We start from the raw sequence: 7,757 nt of genomic DNA on the forward strand, positions 1-7,757 counted from the left end.
TTTGTGTTTTCTTCATTACTTCCATTTCATTCTTCAGGTGTTGAACTGCTTCCCTTACCTGTTTGATTGCTTTTTCTTGTTTCTCTTGGTTTTCTTGGGTATCTTTGAGCGATTTATTCATTTCCTCTACCTTTTTGTTTGTAATCTCTAATTGTTTATGGCAGTTTTTCTCTTCCTGTTTAAGGTCTTCTATTATTTTCCTATAATTCACTTTTGAGTCGGTTTCTTCTAATTCTTCTGGAGTAGGGTGTACAATTCTTCTTATTTCAGGATCCCTGGATTCTGGTGATGTCATGTTGCCTTTCAGGTTGTTGGAGGAAGTCTTGCATTGGCGCCTTCCCATCTCCTCCTTCAAATGGGCCAGGAGAGGCCTGGTGTCTTGGTCCAGTCTTTGCTGTGACTGAGTCTCTGGGTGTATCTCTTCAGTGTAGAAGCAGGGACCTTCCCGTCAAGCTGGAACTCCTCAGCACCCAAACATGGACAACTGGTAGTCCAATGACCCGAGGACAAAAAGTAGGAACTTGGGGTGTAGGTCAGGGACGAGTAGAACACAGGAAACCCTGTCTCACAAGTTGAAGGTGCGCATGCTCCCTTTCAGGGGTCCTTGAGGCCTGACATGTAGACAGGCACTTACAGCTCTGGGTTGGAAGCCTTAGTGTAGGAGCAGAAAACTGTTCCTGAGCAAAGGACCTTGCAGAAAAATGCAGGCTTGGGGGTGGGGTCATGTATAAGAAAGACAGCCCTGCAGAAGTAGCTGAGGGAGGGGGGGTTTGTGCTCTCTTCCGGGACAATCGCCCCTGGATAGTACACACTCACCCATCCAGATGGAACTCCTCAGCACCTAAAAAAGCCGCCTGGTAGCCCAATGATCCGGGGACAGAAGGAAGAACAGGGCATGCAGTGCGGGATCCAGTGGAGCACAGCAGCCCCTGGAGCACAGGCTGAGGGTGCCCCGGCCCCTTACAGGGGACCTTGAGACTCACCGCTCTGGGTGGGTTGTGGATGCAAGCCCAATGTCTCTCCTGGTGCCTGGATCGGATCTCCTTGCTGCTTGGGTGGCTCGTAAACAAAGGGCCTACCTTGCTTGCTGCAGGCAGGCTATTGAGACAAAGGAGCTACCACCCTCCTGGTTGCTGCCCGATTCGGATTAGGTCCCAGCGCCCGAACAGGCTGAGCTGGGAGATGTTATGTGGTCAAAGAGGGGAGGGAGTCAGACGGAGGTGGGGAGGGTTGTGGATGCAAGCTGGGTGGGATAGGAAGAGAGAGGAGGAATCGGGCAGTATAGCCCCTGCAGGATGACAAGGAAGTGTAGGAGGGATGAGGAACCTCAGAGTTCCCTGTCCTGGGCTGCTGCCTCGGTCAGAAGCTCACTCACCCCAATGATGTCTCTCCTGGTGCCTGGATCGGATCTCCTTGCTGCTTGGGTGACTCGTAAACAAAGGGCTATCATGTCCCTCTTAACTTCTTCCTTCAGCCAAATCGACAGTCTCATGAACTATAATACACTTAATGTTCAGGCTCTGATTCTGTAAATTCTCCTGGTTTTGTTTTATAAGACCAAGGGGAGCCGGGCAGTGGTGGTGGTGCATGCCTTTAATCCCAGCACTCGGGAGGCAGAGGCAGGTGGATCTCTGTGAGTTCGAGGCCAGCTGGGTCTACAAGAGCTAGCTCCAGGACAGGCTCCAAAGCTACAGAGAAACCCTGTCTCTGAAAAAAAAAAAAAAAAAAAAAAAAGACAAATGGGTTTTGTGGTGATTCAATAGCTCTGCCGAGCATCTCAAGTTCTTACACATTTGTTGTTTTTCAGTGTTGTTTATTTTATAAAGCCCAAGGGCCTTGAACTTAGAAGGCAAATGTTCTACCCTGGAGGATATAACCATTGTTCAGATTATCCCTACCCTTAATAGCACTTGGCATAATTCCAGGAGCTAAAACAATGATTCAAAATTGTATGTACTTTTGGAATGATTTATGCAGCCAACTGTTCAAGCAATTTGCTGTCCCTTAATTAGCTTTAGAAAGAGAAATACTTTTCTAAGCCCGAGGTACTAAGCTAATCTTAGCTCCAGATTTCGATGACAAACAGATATATGTAGAACAAATAGACAAACTGACTACTGGAACTCTCAACGTATTTTGGAAAATGTTAACAATGTTTTTTTTTTTAAACTTTTCAAAGCCTATACTTTAAAATGAAATTAGCTATGTCTCTGACAATGTCTTTTCTGTTCAGTATCAAGCTTAGACAAGAGAAAAATCTGAAAACTCTTAGAATGGGAGTTATAAGCACAATGTTACTTAAGAACAATAGAATAGAAACACTGATGTCAAAGTGATGGGCTTCACTCTCTTAGCAAAGAGGTGTGTTGGTCTGAAATATTTGCAGGTTTGACATGTTATTTATTCCTGGAACTAAAGACTCAAGACTCTGTTGGGTAGGGTCCTCTTCTTAGCCAGTGATAATTAATATTTATAAGTCACTTTAAAGATGAAGAGCTTGACATAAATTCTAATAATTTTTTTATTGTGGTGATGTTTTCTCAGAAGTATATTGACTTTTTGCTGTGGCACTTTGGATACACATGCATTAGTGTCTGAAGCCAGGGACTATGTCTGGAAGAAAACAGTAATTGGGAGTTTTGAAAGGTAGTAATTTGAATAAACTGAAATTTTATATGAATTCTTAATAGCTTGCACAGACTAAGTAATTTTAATTCAAACCTGAAGTAATCTCCGTCTATTTATGATTGAGTTTTCAGCTTATAAAGTAAATGTCAGAGCAACATTTTTTTTTCTCCTGAAATGATTGGTGTATATGCTCACATCAGACTTCAAGTATGCTCAAGCTTTTTGGATAGTTACAATAATTACATTAGGCAACTTGTGTTACTTTAAGTGCAGTAGTTTTGAGATCTACCTTCGCAAATCTGAGCAGGGTAATTTCAGTCTGTTTGTGTTGATGGGAAAGTGTAATTGAATTCCAGCCTTCTCAATCAGATAATTTCCATATCTGTTTATAATAAGAGTTGGCATCTAAATTGTCAAAGTATTTATATTTGAAAACTCTTCAGTAGCTATTTTCTAATTCTAAATTCTTCAGAAAGTGAAGTCCTTAGAGGTTTGAACAGAGACTCTCAAATGCAAGGAGGTATCTCAACATATTTTGGGCCACATATGGAATTAATATGTCCAGTCTGGCAATAGTCGAAGGAGTTGTAGCCAAAGACAATCTTGAAATCTGATATAATATTCTAAAAATGTAAGGAAAATAAACACCAACTTCATAGATAAGAACAACAACTAGCATACGTTATTTGTCTGTCTGAAATTAATTTTATATTCTTCACCTGAAATTGTAGAGTTTTTATTATAGCATGCTATGTTATGTCCTGTCTTGTTACATTATAGGACAGTGTGTGTATCACTTTACATCTTTTCTCCCATCTTACAGCACAGGAACACTGTACTAGATACACAGACTGACCTTATACCTACTGTATAGCCCAGTATACCTTCTTGATTCCCCTGCTCTAGCACCCTGGTGCTAGGTAGGATAACAAGTTTGCCTCATCATGCCTGATAAAATATTTTATTTGTACTAAGATCCTCTGGAATTCAAGTGGTTTCAAAGTATGACTTTTTTTATTTGAAGATACTATGAATGGAGAATGTATTCACACAACTTTGATAAAAATAAACATACAAAACACTAAAATATGTATTCTTGGAAATAAGACTATCATAATTGAATAATTAAGTTGTGTAATCAACAGGTATAGCATCATGAACTTTTATGAATCATTCCAGCATCTAAATTATAATTATTTATTCCTGAAACCAGGTTAATTGAAGTGCATATTCTTAAGCACACATGAAAATGAAATGTTAGAAACTTGTCATACTTAAATATTAAGCCAACCAACTCTCACCTACTCTACTAAGATTGGTATATATGACCCTGAGCTCTAACTTTTGTTTGTATGTGAAACTTTCTTGTGTCACAATGCTAGAATCAGTCACCTTTATTTTCAATAATTCAAAATACATAATGATCTGGCTTAAAAATCTGAAAGAAAAAAATAGTTCCTGGGCATTACAGAATCCACAAATATCCACATTCGAGCCAGGTGAAGGTCAGTTCTGAGCAGTTGAGATGGTGTCCATTTATTTGAATGCTGCAATAATTGCCAGTATTTACTTGTCAGATTTCAGGTGAATTAGTCTCTCCTTGGGTCATTCTGAGCTGCTTTTCTATATGGCCCTAATTTAATAACCTAATGATTAGCTTTCTTTAGAGACAAAGTCTTCTCTCTTTCTTCACTCTTACCTCACATCTTGCATTTTAATTTGATCCATGCCATTTTTTACACAGTATATATAAAAATATGCTGTGTTCTATAGACAATGGGCTTATAGATCCAAATTTATCATAATACTGTAATAAAACTTGTGTTTACTCTCAACTTCATTCATTTTCTTCATGTAGAATATAAGAATGCTACTCTTACTAACTATAGGCCATGGAAGGCTGTTCAAAGTAATGTATAAAATACATTCTGAAAAGAGAGCATTGCAAATGGTTAAAAATAAAAAGAAACACTGGTTGATTCATAGTTTTTTATTTACTTTTCTGATAAAGTGTGACACTGACTCTCAAATAAGCCTGTCAGAGCAGTTTTTTTTTTTCCTTATGGAGTCACATTACTTATACCAATTCCTAATGTTTCCCCATGTTGTTGATAGCTTAATGATATTGTCATTGTTGTTCTCTGTGTGTTGCTTTCTATTCATCTCCATAAACACTTCATTGTATCTATCATGAACCGTGACTATTTAATGTAAGAAAATGGGACATTTATACAAAATTAGAAGATAAGGCTATAATTATAAGAAATTTATGTTTTAAAAATCTATCTTTGGCTCATACTAGGGTCGGAAGCCTGAGGACCTTTTGTGGAATTCATATGCACATATAATTCACTAAGTTACTGAAACATTGTTTCTTGCTGTCATTGTATACATTGCACTAGACAGGGAAGAAAGGAAGAAGAAAGAAAGCAAGAACGCAAGCAAGCAAGCAAGAAAGAAAGAAGAGAGGGAAAGGAGAGAGAAGAGGGATTGAGAGAGGGAGGGAAGGAAGTAAGGAAGGAAGGAGAGAGATACTGCTAAATATACGATAGAAAGCCAACCAACCAACTTTCTTCTCTTTTACAAATTATCACAACCTGCAATAAAAGTGTTTGTTTATAAGACATTTCAAAAAGTGTTAAGACAGAGAGCAACATAAAATGCTTTTGTTTGGTGGGTAAGACTTCCTGCTGGAGAAATTGCTTTTGCTGTGAATTAAAATAAATAAAAGGAATTGGGCCCATAAAATGGAAAGAATTAGCTTAGTTATACTCTAGAGATTGTTGTTGGAAAGATGAGGAAAGACCACAAAAGACTTTGGTTGTGGAGGATTGCAAAGAAACAGTGTTTTCTTGACACAGCAGGACAGCTGCACAGACAAATTTAGAGTATACAGCGCTGACAAGTTGCACAAAATCTGAACAAACTGAAGCCAGACAAAATGTTAGCATGGATATGGGATGTAGACATACAGTCTCAACCATAGCTAAAGCAACTAAAAGATTCTGGAAGAGAAATCGTCAGTATTCTTGTGTGTGTATGTGTGTGTGTGTGTGTGTGTGTGTGTGTGTGTGTGTGAGAGAGAGAGAGAGAGAGAGAGAGAGAGAGAGAATTATTTACTTTTATTTTATTTTATTTTTTTAAAAAAACAAAACAAACTATCTTTTTTCATTATACATACCAATCAAAGGTCCCACTCCTCCCCTCCTTCCATTTTCTCCACTTACCCCCCCCCCATTCATTCTACAGAGAGGGTAAGGCACATTACTTTGGGAAAGGTCCAACATCCTCCCTATTATATCTAGGCTGAGCAAGATATCCATCCAAAAGAATAGGTTCCCCCAAAATTCAGCACCAGCAGTAGGGATAAATCCTGGTGCCACTGCCAATGGCCCCTCAGTCTGCCCCAGTCATACAACTGTCAACCACATTCAGAGAGACTAGTTTGGAAATATGCTTGTTCCTTTCCAGTCCGACTGGATTTTGTAAGCTCTCATGAGCTCAGCTAGACTGTTTTAGCGGTTGTACCCATCACGGTCTGGACCTCTTTCCTAATATTCCTACTCTTTCCCCTCTTCAATTGTACTTTTAGAACTCAGTCCAATGATCCAATGTGGGTCTCTCCCTCTGTTTCCATCAGTTGCTGGATGAAGGTTCTCGGGAATATACCCAAAAGATGCTCAATCATACTACAAAGACATTTGTTCAACTATGTTCATAGGAACATTATTTGCAATATCCAGAACCTGAAAACAACCTACATGCCCCTAAACTTAAGAATGGATAAAGAAAATGTGGCACATTTACACATTAGAGTACTACTCAACGATAAAAATCAATGATATTTTGAAATTTGCATGCAAATGGATGAAAATAGAAAATACCATCTTGAGTGAGGTAACTAGACCCAAAGATAAATATGGTATTACTTACTCATAAGAGGATACTAGCTTTGTTTATATAAGGAATATTGAGCCTATAGTTCATGATCGTAGAGAAACTAAGTAACAAGGTAAACTGTAAGAAAAACATATATAGATCCACCTCGAAAGTCAAAATAGACAACATTGCCTGACAAAATTGGGAACATGGGAGTAGATGGAGAAGGGAGGGTGGAAGGTGAAGAGGTGGGAAGAAGGGGAGGGGTGAGGAGAACTTGAGGGAAAGAGAGAGTTGAGATAGAGAAAGGACAGAGATAAGAGCAAGGAAGAAGATACCGTGATTGAGGGACCCATTACGGGGTTAGCAAGAAACCTGATTCTAGAGAAATCCCCAGGAATCCATGAGGATGACCCCTGCTAAGACCCTAAGCAATAGAAAAAAGGGTTTCCAAACTGATGAATATCTTAAATATCATCAGTACTCTTATGGGTGCAGCCTTCTTTGGTTGACTACAAACGTAACACAAGACTGTAGAAGCAATTCCCAAAGTACTGACGGATTTTTAAAGAAAAACATGATGTTGGTAAGTGTGTAGGAAAAGGTTAAGTGAATCTGAAGGAGTTGAGACAGGAGGTAAATACAGTCAAAACACGTTATAAACACTTCTCAAATAACAAATAAAATTAGAAAAAAAATAAAATGAATATTCCAGAGAGGCAAAAAATCCTGCAAATTCCTTGAAGACTTCCTGTTATGTTTTACGTATCCTGAAAGATGCGTGTGTGAAGGATTAGCCAAGTAAGACTGTAGTATGGGTTCAGAGGTAACTGAAATCCTGAATTTTGCAGGCCTAAAAATAAATCTGGATTTGTATTTTAAATTCTCTCTCTCTCTCTCTCTCTCTCTCTCTCTCTCTCTCTCTCTCTCTCTCTCTCTCTCTCTCTCTCTTTTTAAAGATGCCCGACCAGCTTCTATGGTAAACAGACTCTCAGGAATATTAACAGAAAATATTTTTGACATTTTTTTCACATAAATGATGGTGAAACTTGGCTGACAGCAAGGATAAATACCAGTCAGGAATTGCTGATTGCTAGAATATACAAACAGAAAGGTATGATTTGAGTGTTTCCTAAGGAATGATTATTTCATCCGATGGGTAGCAATAACTAAGGAGATTCCAAAGAGATGAAGGTGTTCAAAATTTCCTTGGATGTCATATTAAATCTGAGATATTAATGAGAGCTGTG

Source organism: Alexandromys fortis, unplaced genomic scaffold (genome assembly GCF_014885135.2).
Source record: "Alexandromys fortis isolate MF-2015 unplaced genomic scaffold, M_Fortis_MF-2015_v1.1 scaffold_48, whole genome shotgun sequence".
NCBI lineage: Eukaryota > Metazoa > Chordata > Mammalia > Rodentia > Cricetidae > Alexandromys > Alexandromys fortis.